The sequence below is a fragment of the Lichenostomus cassidix genome, chromosome 3 (genome assembly GCF_008360975.1).
Source record: "Lichenostomus cassidix isolate B80296 chromosome 3, HeHo_3.0, whole genome shotgun sequence".
In the NCBI taxonomy this organism is placed as follows: Eukaryota; Metazoa; Chordata; class Aves; order Passeriformes; family Meliphagidae; genus Lichenostomus; species Lichenostomus cassidix.
This window is the reverse complement of record NC_139483.1, coordinates 39555553-39565485: the sequence shown is the minus strand read 5'-3', so window position 1 is coordinate 39565485 and position 9933 is coordinate 39555553.

Genomic DNA, 9933 nt, shown 5'->3' with positions numbered 1-9933 from the left:
AATCCTTAAAACTCAGAAAAAAAATAATTATGACTCTCCTGGGTGTAACACAGCATGAATTTGTAGATGTGAAAAAAACTTGACTCCATGAAAGTTAGGAAAGTTAAGCATTTTGTGCTTCTGATGTAATTATTCACAGTATTCTTCACAGCTTCCCAATATAGTCCTGTGCCGTGGCTCCACTGCTGCCATGGGAAAAGCATGGGATATTCCATCAAATGGCTGGATATAAGGCTGTTGCTTCAGACTATATATACAGAAAGTGCACACCTTGGACACAATCATATTTGGAGTTTTGACACTGAAGAAACCATACAAGTGATGGTTTCTCCATTTTAAGGGTAGAAAAGAAAAACCTGAATGCTCCCAAATAACTGTGTAATGGATTTGCAGATGGTGCATCGAACAAAACCAGGAATGCACATTTTACTAACCTAAACTCATCATAGTATGTCAAGTAATGGGGAAGAAAAAGAAAAAAAACAGAAAAGAAACTGTTTGGTTTTTTTTTTTTGATTAGTTGAAAATTATCTTTGAACTCTATTGTGTAATTGCATGCTAATATTCGTTAGGAAAAATATGTAGACTCTTTACCAGTATATGGTTGCTCCTAGTCAAAGACCAACAATAAAGCTTTTCTTTAGAACAACATATTCTTCTGGCAGGGTTTCTAAGTAATCGTTACAAGCACGCCTGCAATTCTGATGTTTTAAAATAACAAGTTCCCAAGCAGTTTGAGCACAGACTGAATTTTGACAAACTGCTGTGTTACTGTCCCCTTACAGCACTAACAATAAGCTTGGATATAATGCACAAGCCAGTTCGCATTTATTACCCGTTTGAGAAACTGTGCTTAATATTAACATATGAAACAATAATCTAAACCACAACAGACTTCTGGTTTCATTTTACACAATGAAAGTAATTTTTGAGCTAGTGATAGTATATTTTATAGACACTAGCACAGCAGCAGGGGGACAGATGCTTCATCTGGAGGAAAGCTTCGAAAGATGCTATTATAAGCATTATAAGCTCAGCTTTGTAATTTTGCTATAAAATCAATCAGTGAATGTGAGTTATGCTTTGGGACAAAGATTTCATATTTTTGGTGCTAGGCACCACATGAGGAGATCTGATTTTTTTAGAGAGTACTCAATCATGCTTTCTGTAGAACGATTAGAGCATGTTTTTGGATAGTTGTTTTAAAGTATCTAACGCTGAAAGTTTTTGTTCCTTCCTATGAATTGTTATTCAGGACTCGTAAGCAAGTGAGATGTGTTTATGCATATTCTTAACAAGTTTTGAACTCCTCAGACAATTTCAGAACAAGGAGTGAGGATCTGCATGATGTTTCCACATGTCTCTTCTACCTTATTAGATACCAGTAAATTCAATTCATACGTGCCAAACCATCAGAAATCAATCCTTGTGCGCTACATGGAAATAGTATTTTTTTTTTAATAAGACTCCTTCCAGTACTTAATTCTGTGTCTATGTATATAAGTAGCTTCATGTAACTTGTCTAAACTTCTCTATCAAATGTCAGGACCTCTTTGCATTCCTGGGAAATGCCTAAACAAGTTAATGTAAGATGTGGGGTGAGATTCCCAGCTAGACAGACATGGGTGAGTCAAGATTGAGGCTCTCAACTGAATCTGCAAGCCCTTTCCAAGAGTGTCTCACTTAGAAAGCACTTCAACAAATTTCTGTTTGGTTTGCTGTGTTGCAGCAATGGGTGACTCTCAGCAGGGATAAGGGGAAGTTTCCCTGTTTATGGACAGGGAGCAGGGGAACAAGCAAAGCTTCTTCGGCCTACTCAATCTCCGTCAGACAGTGGGTCTCATGTCAGCCTCTCAAGGCTTGCATCCCAAACAGTTACACCTCATCACACAAAGGCAGATAGAGTGAGAAGAAAACCCAGGATTCTCAATATCAGTCAAAACAAGAATGGCTAGTATGATTCTCCCCCCCATTTTTAGCTTTCAACAAACAAAAGGGAAAAAGTGCCATTGGGCTTTGGTAACAACCAAATGGCACACTGTTGTGCAAACTTTTAATTTTTTAATTACTTTAAAGAAAGGATGGAACAAACTTGAAATCTAAAGTAGCATGCCTGAAACTAAATGTTGGAGCCAGTATTTCCTCCTAAAAACACAAACAAAAAAGTAAGTTTTACAGATCCAAGTCCTACAAGTTAATCTCACCTCTAATTAAATGTTAAATTGGTCAGTTCCTTTAAATGAGTGTCATTAAAGCTATTTTAACTTTCTTCCTTTGTATTGCACATCTATTTTGAAATTCACAAGCTGTGGAACATAATCCACAGTCTGACTTCCTGTCATAGGGATCAATTGAAATAGATCCTTTCTCAGTCACTACTGCTCCAGGCTCCAAATTCTGTCTGAGTCAGGGAATATCTTCAGGGATACAACAACTATGATTTAAGAAATAAAATTCTGTCCCCACAGAAGCACACAGAAAGTCTTCCACACCTCCTGCTTATATAATTACCACCTAAACATTTGGCTATGATAAAATTTCAGCAAATATGAAGAAGGAATTCTTATTTTCATTACATGTGACCAGAGATAGATTCAGAAGGACAAACAAACACACTATAATTGAGGCAATCAGCCACATTGCTACGAATACCAAAACACAAACTTGTAGTATCTATTAATTTGCAAACTGGGAGCAGAAATCAGATTTTCCAATAAACCTCATTGCAGAACAGATTTTTTTTCCCGAAGCGCAAGAACAAGTACTAGCAGATGAAAATGAGTGGTAGTGGATTCACGTGTAGTTTTATCAATACTATCAGTACTCTTTCTAGAGTGATAATCAAACTGTGAACTGTATTTGCTGATGTTCTGTGGACTATTTCTAAGAAATCCACAAAACATTGTGAAGAAATATCTACTGATAGTACCTTGCATTGACTCGAGAATAGACACCAACTCATCTGAAAAAAATTAGATTTGCAAACTGAAAAATGTTAGGAACTACCATTATAGGAGTCTGCTATCCTGTTCCTTGCATTAGCAGATTGATAGTACAGTTGACGCATGAAAGAGAACACAAACTGAGAAAAATAGAAGAAAAATTTATGTTGATCTAAGGATCTACATGTAATCTAAATTACATGTAAAATTACATGTAAACATTTCAAAAATACTCATATAAAAGGATTATGAAAAAATAGCATTTGTCCTAAGAATGTCACAACAAAATTGGTCTTCATTATCTATGTTTTTTATGAAGAAGGGCACTTCTTCCTGAATTCCTATTTGGCTACCAATCTGGTGAACACATGGAATTGCTAAAAAGTCACAAGTGTGTAATGTTCTTTGACAACTGCTGACACAAGGATTTTAGACTCCAATCTAGTGAATGCCTTGTGTAGTGTTGAAAGTGTTGGCGTTAACTATGTTTTGTCTTATGCTTGGCCATGTTTTTTGGCCATTTCTACATGTTTTGGAAATACAGATTATAGCCTTATATTAGGAGGAAAATGGATTAGCAGTGAGGGTGGCTGTACACTTCCCAAAGCAATGGAATTGGCAGGTGTATCTTCGAAATCTGCAAAGAAAATGCATTTTCACTGCAATGTCTCTGCTTCTCTTCTCTTTTTACATGTGTTGACTACATTAGTAATTCTGTTTGAAATAATTTCTAGTGTTTTGCACAACATCTCAGGTTTCACACCAGTTCACGACCTGGAAACTTACTGAGAATTTGCTGCTGTACACCTTGTGTTTCAGTTGTCACCAAACCACAAAACAAAAATATAACCAAACATGAGTCTTCAGAGTGATGTACGTGTTTGTCAGGCAGGCAAACAAAACTTGTTCTAAGTCAGCTGTGACTTTAGTTAATAATCCATATTTCTTTTCTGCAGGTATTTTTTTTTTCTGTCTTCTGCTGGCCAACAAGTATTGTTAAGCCTCACCAGAACTTTTGCACAGAACAATTCAACACAAACTTTACCAACACTCCATGCAGTCAAAAAAGCTTTATGGTAAGTAAAGTCTCTCTACTTTTCCTGAGAATTTATATAGGTTTCTGTTTTCAGAGTAACCAACAAAATTAAACCTGAAAACCATTCTAAAACAACCCATATTAACTTTTTTTCCTCTTCAGATTCAATGCCCAAGGCTTTCTAGAACATGTGCAACCCAGTTTTTGATACAAACTGCAGATTTGCCATGCTCCAGGAAACAGATGTGTGTACAGCCTATGCTGCCAACCATGTTCTGTTACTGGAAACAGGATCTCAGAAGACTTGTACAACGATGGTGAAACTCAACTAGGATATAAACACTGCATATAACTTCTGTGACTACATTTAGCAGGACAGATTTTATTCACTATTAGAAACAGTGCACATAAACGTGATTTCCTGATTGACTGCTAAATTTTAGATTATGCACTTGCTCCTAACTCAACTTTCTTAGATTTCTCACCATAATTTGCTGACTTTTCAGAAAACATGGATCAACGTTATTTTCATCCTGACGATGGCCTAAACCATTACATCAGTACAGATGTCTGTATTACACATTAGCTACTTTTATCCTAGTTTTACCCATGAGAAAAAATATAAAATTCAACTTTAAAAAATGTATCTGGTCTATAAAACCAGCGTTGCCTTGTTCTTGAAACCCCTATCTTAGATTCACATACTCCTCTTTACTCAGAAAATCAGCCAATAAACACAGATATGTTCCTTTGCATCTGGGGCTAACTATGCCCTTGTCTGAGATCTAAGTGTGAATTAAATTCAAAGTAATTGTTGCCCTAACTTACTGCTGGCAAACGATCATTTCTCCTCCCTTCTCATGGAAGACAGTCCTTGAGCACTTCTGCAATCCAGAGGAGGTCCCATCTGTTTCATCTGTTTATTCATGCCTATACTTATTAGGCCTGATGGAAAGGCTGCCCTGAGCCAGGCACTGTTTGCAGGGATAGCTCATGCTGGGGCTTGTCTGGAGTCTCACTCTGTGCCTGAGCCCACAAAGCCATGATCTGAAGCCATGGTGCTGGAGCCCTGCTTTGAAATGGACCCAAGCACCACATTTACAGCTGGCAACTAACCAGATGTGCATTCAGCCCATCCAGCAGCACCCTCCAGACAGGTTTTTAAGGCAAAGAGCATGAGAAACTCAGAGTGAATGGAGCAACACCCTCACCACACGGCAGCCTGAGGTGGAAGGGGAAGTGGCAGCAGCACGTTGCAAGCAGGTGAGCTCACAGCCTGCACTCACCTCACTGGCAACCCCTGGTTCCAGGGAACTGGGAAGACTTTTATTCCAGAGCACCTAACTCCTACTGTGAGAGCACTGTATGTTGACTCTCACAGGAATGAGATCTGATAAAGTGATGCTTCCACTCCCCTCTCAAATCTGGCTGACTCTGAATCCACACCATTCTCATTACAGTCCCAGGCTCTGGTCTTGAACACTGCTTTAATGTTCCCAGGGAACCAGAGCACAGCTGGTCTGCACAGTGTTTTAGGGAAAGGTAGGGAACTTTATATGGGAACAGAAATCTGCCTGCATGTTAGATTGTCTGAATAAACATAAGTTCTGCTGTTAACCACAACACTAAGTGTTTACTGGAGGCAATTCACAAAGGATATTAGACAGGGGGTATTTTATTTGTATGCAGAAACATCTGTAGCAAATGTATCCTACTTCACTATTAAGTGCTGTTCTTCAAAAACTGAGTTGAAAATTCACTAAAAGGCAAGTTTACAAATAGTTTAAAAAGGCATTTTACAAATTTCCACATGTAGTTTTGCCTTTGCACTTCCACCTTGATCATTTGTATTCCACTCCTCATTATCTTAGAAATAAGGCTGTTAGCCACATGGTTTTGTGATAGACTACAAGTGAAGGGGGTTTAGGACAAAAGTAGTCAACTCCCTTATAATTATGGCAGACAGTCAAACAATAGGAAACTCCTCTGTGAAATTCTGTGGCATGATGAAACCATGTAGTAGACCAGCATGAGCTGAATTTTGCTTATGGAAATGTGTGTAAAAGATGATAAACATTATTACCTTTAAATACAATTAATTCCTTTACAAAATTTAATTTTCATTTTCCTAAAATATATTACTTTATTTGTTTTCATTGTTTATTATTTAAAAGTAGTGATTAATAGACTTATGATGAAAGACAATGACAATCTAAATACATGAAGAACAAAATATGAAAATACCATCAGCAGTGCTTTGTCATAAAAATACTGATACTGCATGATCTGTCCTGTTAGCTTGCTCTCAAACGTGTTTTCTATTGTCCAGAAGAAGACTTGCAACACTATTCAACAGAGAGAGCAACTGGTGCAAGTGTGGTCTGTCATGGTGTAAAAGACTGTTTCAAGCACCCAAGAAAAGAAAAAACACTAAATAATAAAATAAAACATACACTAACAGTTGCAATTTACCTAAGCTGCTAAAGTACCACTACTGACTTCTTCCCTGTGACGAGGCCTATACACCAACAATACAAACTAAAGCAAAACTTACAAGGGAAAATTTATCTGAAAATTAATGTTTCATTTTTACAGCCCAGGCTGTAATAAACAATTTCTTCAGCAAAATTCATCAAATTGATGCTGAAAATTTTAAGAAAAAAGGGGGAGGGGGGGACAGAGTACATGATGATTGAGTCTATATGGATCACTACTCATTTCTACATTTAGCTGCTAGTTTAAAGCAATGGTCAATGTTTCTTACTAAACAGCCATGGCATGGGCACCATCTCTTTTCAGAGACATGTGGCCCCTAGTGCTGCCTTGATCCCCCTTTGTCACTGTGAAGGTGACACTCAGTTCTGGGAAGTTGCATCTCATAGATTTCAGAAGAGAATGAAACTTTCTGTTTTGAGAAGTTAAAATGGAGCAAAGGCTCCAGAGCTTAGAACAATGTTTCTATCACTGTCTCCCCCTGCCCCTGCCTCCCCACCTGTGAGCACTGCAAGCACAGCAAATCTGTGCCTGTTGTCATTGTATTCCCTTTTTCTAGTTGTTTCAGGCAAAAATTGATACAGACTGGCTATGCTGCCCACTGTCAGGATGTAGATTCTGGACAGCTCAAAGTCTCAGCTTTCAGTGGTGCAGCAGGTGCTGGTTGTGAGACAGGCTATCTGACCACGCTCGGGACAGCCTCCTGCTCTTCACCTAGTCCCTCTCTCCCATTCTCCTCCAAGCTGTTTGTGGGCATGTAGCTGGTTCTCTCCCTCTCCTCGAGCTGCATCCAGGCAAAGCCCCTTCCCAGCCTCTGCCTACAGCCATCCCAGCCTACGTCAGTTTGCCATTTGCATTAGGACATCATGTGATAAACTGGTTCCTATACCTTCTCCATTGCACTGCTGAAAATCTGAAGCATGAGATATTACTTGCCATTAGTTTTTTTCTAAGTCATTTTCCAGATGACTATTCAAGGTTAATGAAGTCAAACTCTTCGTCATCAGTTCATGGAAATATTTGGTATGTTGAAAATAGTTCTAATCTGAACCTGTGATATTTTCTATGGGATCCAAAGTTTTCTTGAACATCTTTCTTGCAGTCTGTTTCTCTGACTTTTTCTCTCTCACACAGAGATATAAACTTTAAAGACTTTGAGAAGGATTTAAATAATTAGCTTTTAGCCACCCCAAGAGTGAACATAAAGGAAACCACAAAAAAAAAAAAAAAAAAAAAAGACTAGGAGAATCCAGGACTCTTGTAATCCTTTGTCATCTATGTGTTGATTAAAGAAAATGTTATACTGTAGGGTATCAGCAAAGCCTGTAGAGGATCTGCTGGTAAAATGAATGAAAGAAAAACTAAAAAAATGCATCTAATTACATTTTGCTTGCATCTTTACTGAATAAGAAATACAAAAGGAAATTTATCTTTGTTGTGGTTCAGATTTCCTCATTCTGCTCAAGTCTGCTCTTAGTTTAGAAATATGCTGGTTTCTTCTTTCACATTTTCATTAAATGTTGCTCAGACTTTCTGGATCTAAAGGAAGCTTGAGATTGGCTATGAAAACAAATGTCTTTTGGAACAAAGCACTAGAATCACTGGGATACCAAGGACCAAATTCAGACCTTATGCATGGACAGGGAAACATCCAAAGGCAGGATAGACTTATTGTACCAGCCAGAATGTGATGTGGTGTGAGAGAGATGCTCTGCCCAGAAAAATGAAATGTGCTGTCTCATTTTCACACATGTCCCTTTTCCTCCCCTGGGCTTCTCAGACCTTTCCTCCTCATTGTCTAATTAGTCATTCTATTTCTTTCTATCTTTACCATTTCTGTCCTTGCTGTGTTTCCATTCCTCCCCTTTTAAGCTCCCCTCCCATTTTTACCTTCTATCTCCTTCCTTACTTGCTGTCTCTTTTTCTGCTCTTCCTTCATTCCCATATGTGGCTTTAGCACAGAGTTCTGGCCACCTTCCTCAGTTCCTCAGGATGTCTCCATGACCCTACTTTCATTTTTCTCTTCTTTCTCTTTTTGTGCTTAATTTTTTTCTCCTCTCTCTTTTTTATTAGCCTTTTTTAAACTGCATGGTTTTTTTCCTACCACTTCAGCACCTCTTCCTTTGCATGTTTTGTGTTGCAAAATATTTCTTGAAACCTTTGTAAGGCAACAGTGATACAAGAGGTTTCCTGGGACAACAGCAAGAGACAGCTAGAGAACAAGCTTCCTTCCTCAGTGCTGAGCATTCAGTACAAAGAATTATGCTGCACACTGAGAAGCACAGGTCATATCTGCAGGGCACTAAAGAACTGATGCATGCAGACACTGCTCCATCATATGGTGCTGAGCAGAAAGGGGAATTGTAGGTGGGAGTTAACTGAGCACATGCATCTACTGAGGGGCCACAGTATTTCTCAAATGCTCTTCAGCTGTGACTCACAGTGACTCCCACTCAGCTGAAGCATGATAGTCTCTCACTCTGAGCATGGATTTGATGGATTAAGAAGCAGGAAGTTAGGGTTTGTCATTGATTATACAGGGCAGGAGTTTTCAGTTGATCACAGCCCAGCAGGATAAAAAATCTGAGCTATGAAGTAATATCCTGTAATTTGCAGTATCTGTCACCATTTCTTTATTGTGGGTCTTGGTCCCACTGGTATTGCAGCCTGGGGGTCTCAGAAGACCATACCCAAGCTGTGCATTCAGGAAGACTACTTGGGAAGCTACACACCAACAGAGCTGGAGGTGTTCCTTGGGCAGTGGTCAAAGCGGATTTTGGTTCACATCAGCCTTTGAGTGAAATGCCTGGTAAAAGTAGAGATATGCTAGAATATTTTAGGTTTTGAATATGTTTGCAATCAGTCCCACGGCAGGCTCGTTTTGCAAGCTGGAACAATGCCCTTTGTATTTCTGCATATAATTCACACTGTCTCAACTGCTCTGCATAGAACAACCCTTACCCATACTGCAGTTTTCTTCACATTTCTTGTGCATTCAGTACTAAATCTCAGCCCATCAAGCCCCAGTCCTGATTTTTTCTGCCTCACAGAGGGGTAGTAAGGCACTCAAAAACTTAGATGAAGCATGACAACTTAATGTTTGGAAACCTGACTTGTTCCAAAAAAATAGGATTATTTTTTTAAAGCTGTGGAAGAGCAAGAATGCTGCTATCTTTTGCAATATCCAATTTTGTGACAAAATAGGTGTCCAAATGTCCCTTTTCCATGTTGACACTTCATGCTTGTTAGATAAAGGAAAAGAAGTTCCAACATAAAAATAACCACTAAACCACAAAATAATTTTAAAAGTGAAATTTCATGGAAAACCTCAATCACATGCAATTAGTCAGTCATGGTTTAGTGAAACAATGTTTCTCAATGGAAGCTTCATTCACCACTCTTTTTTTCTTTCTTTTTTTTTCCCTTTTTTTTTTTTTCCCTTTTTTTTTTTTTCCCTGACTG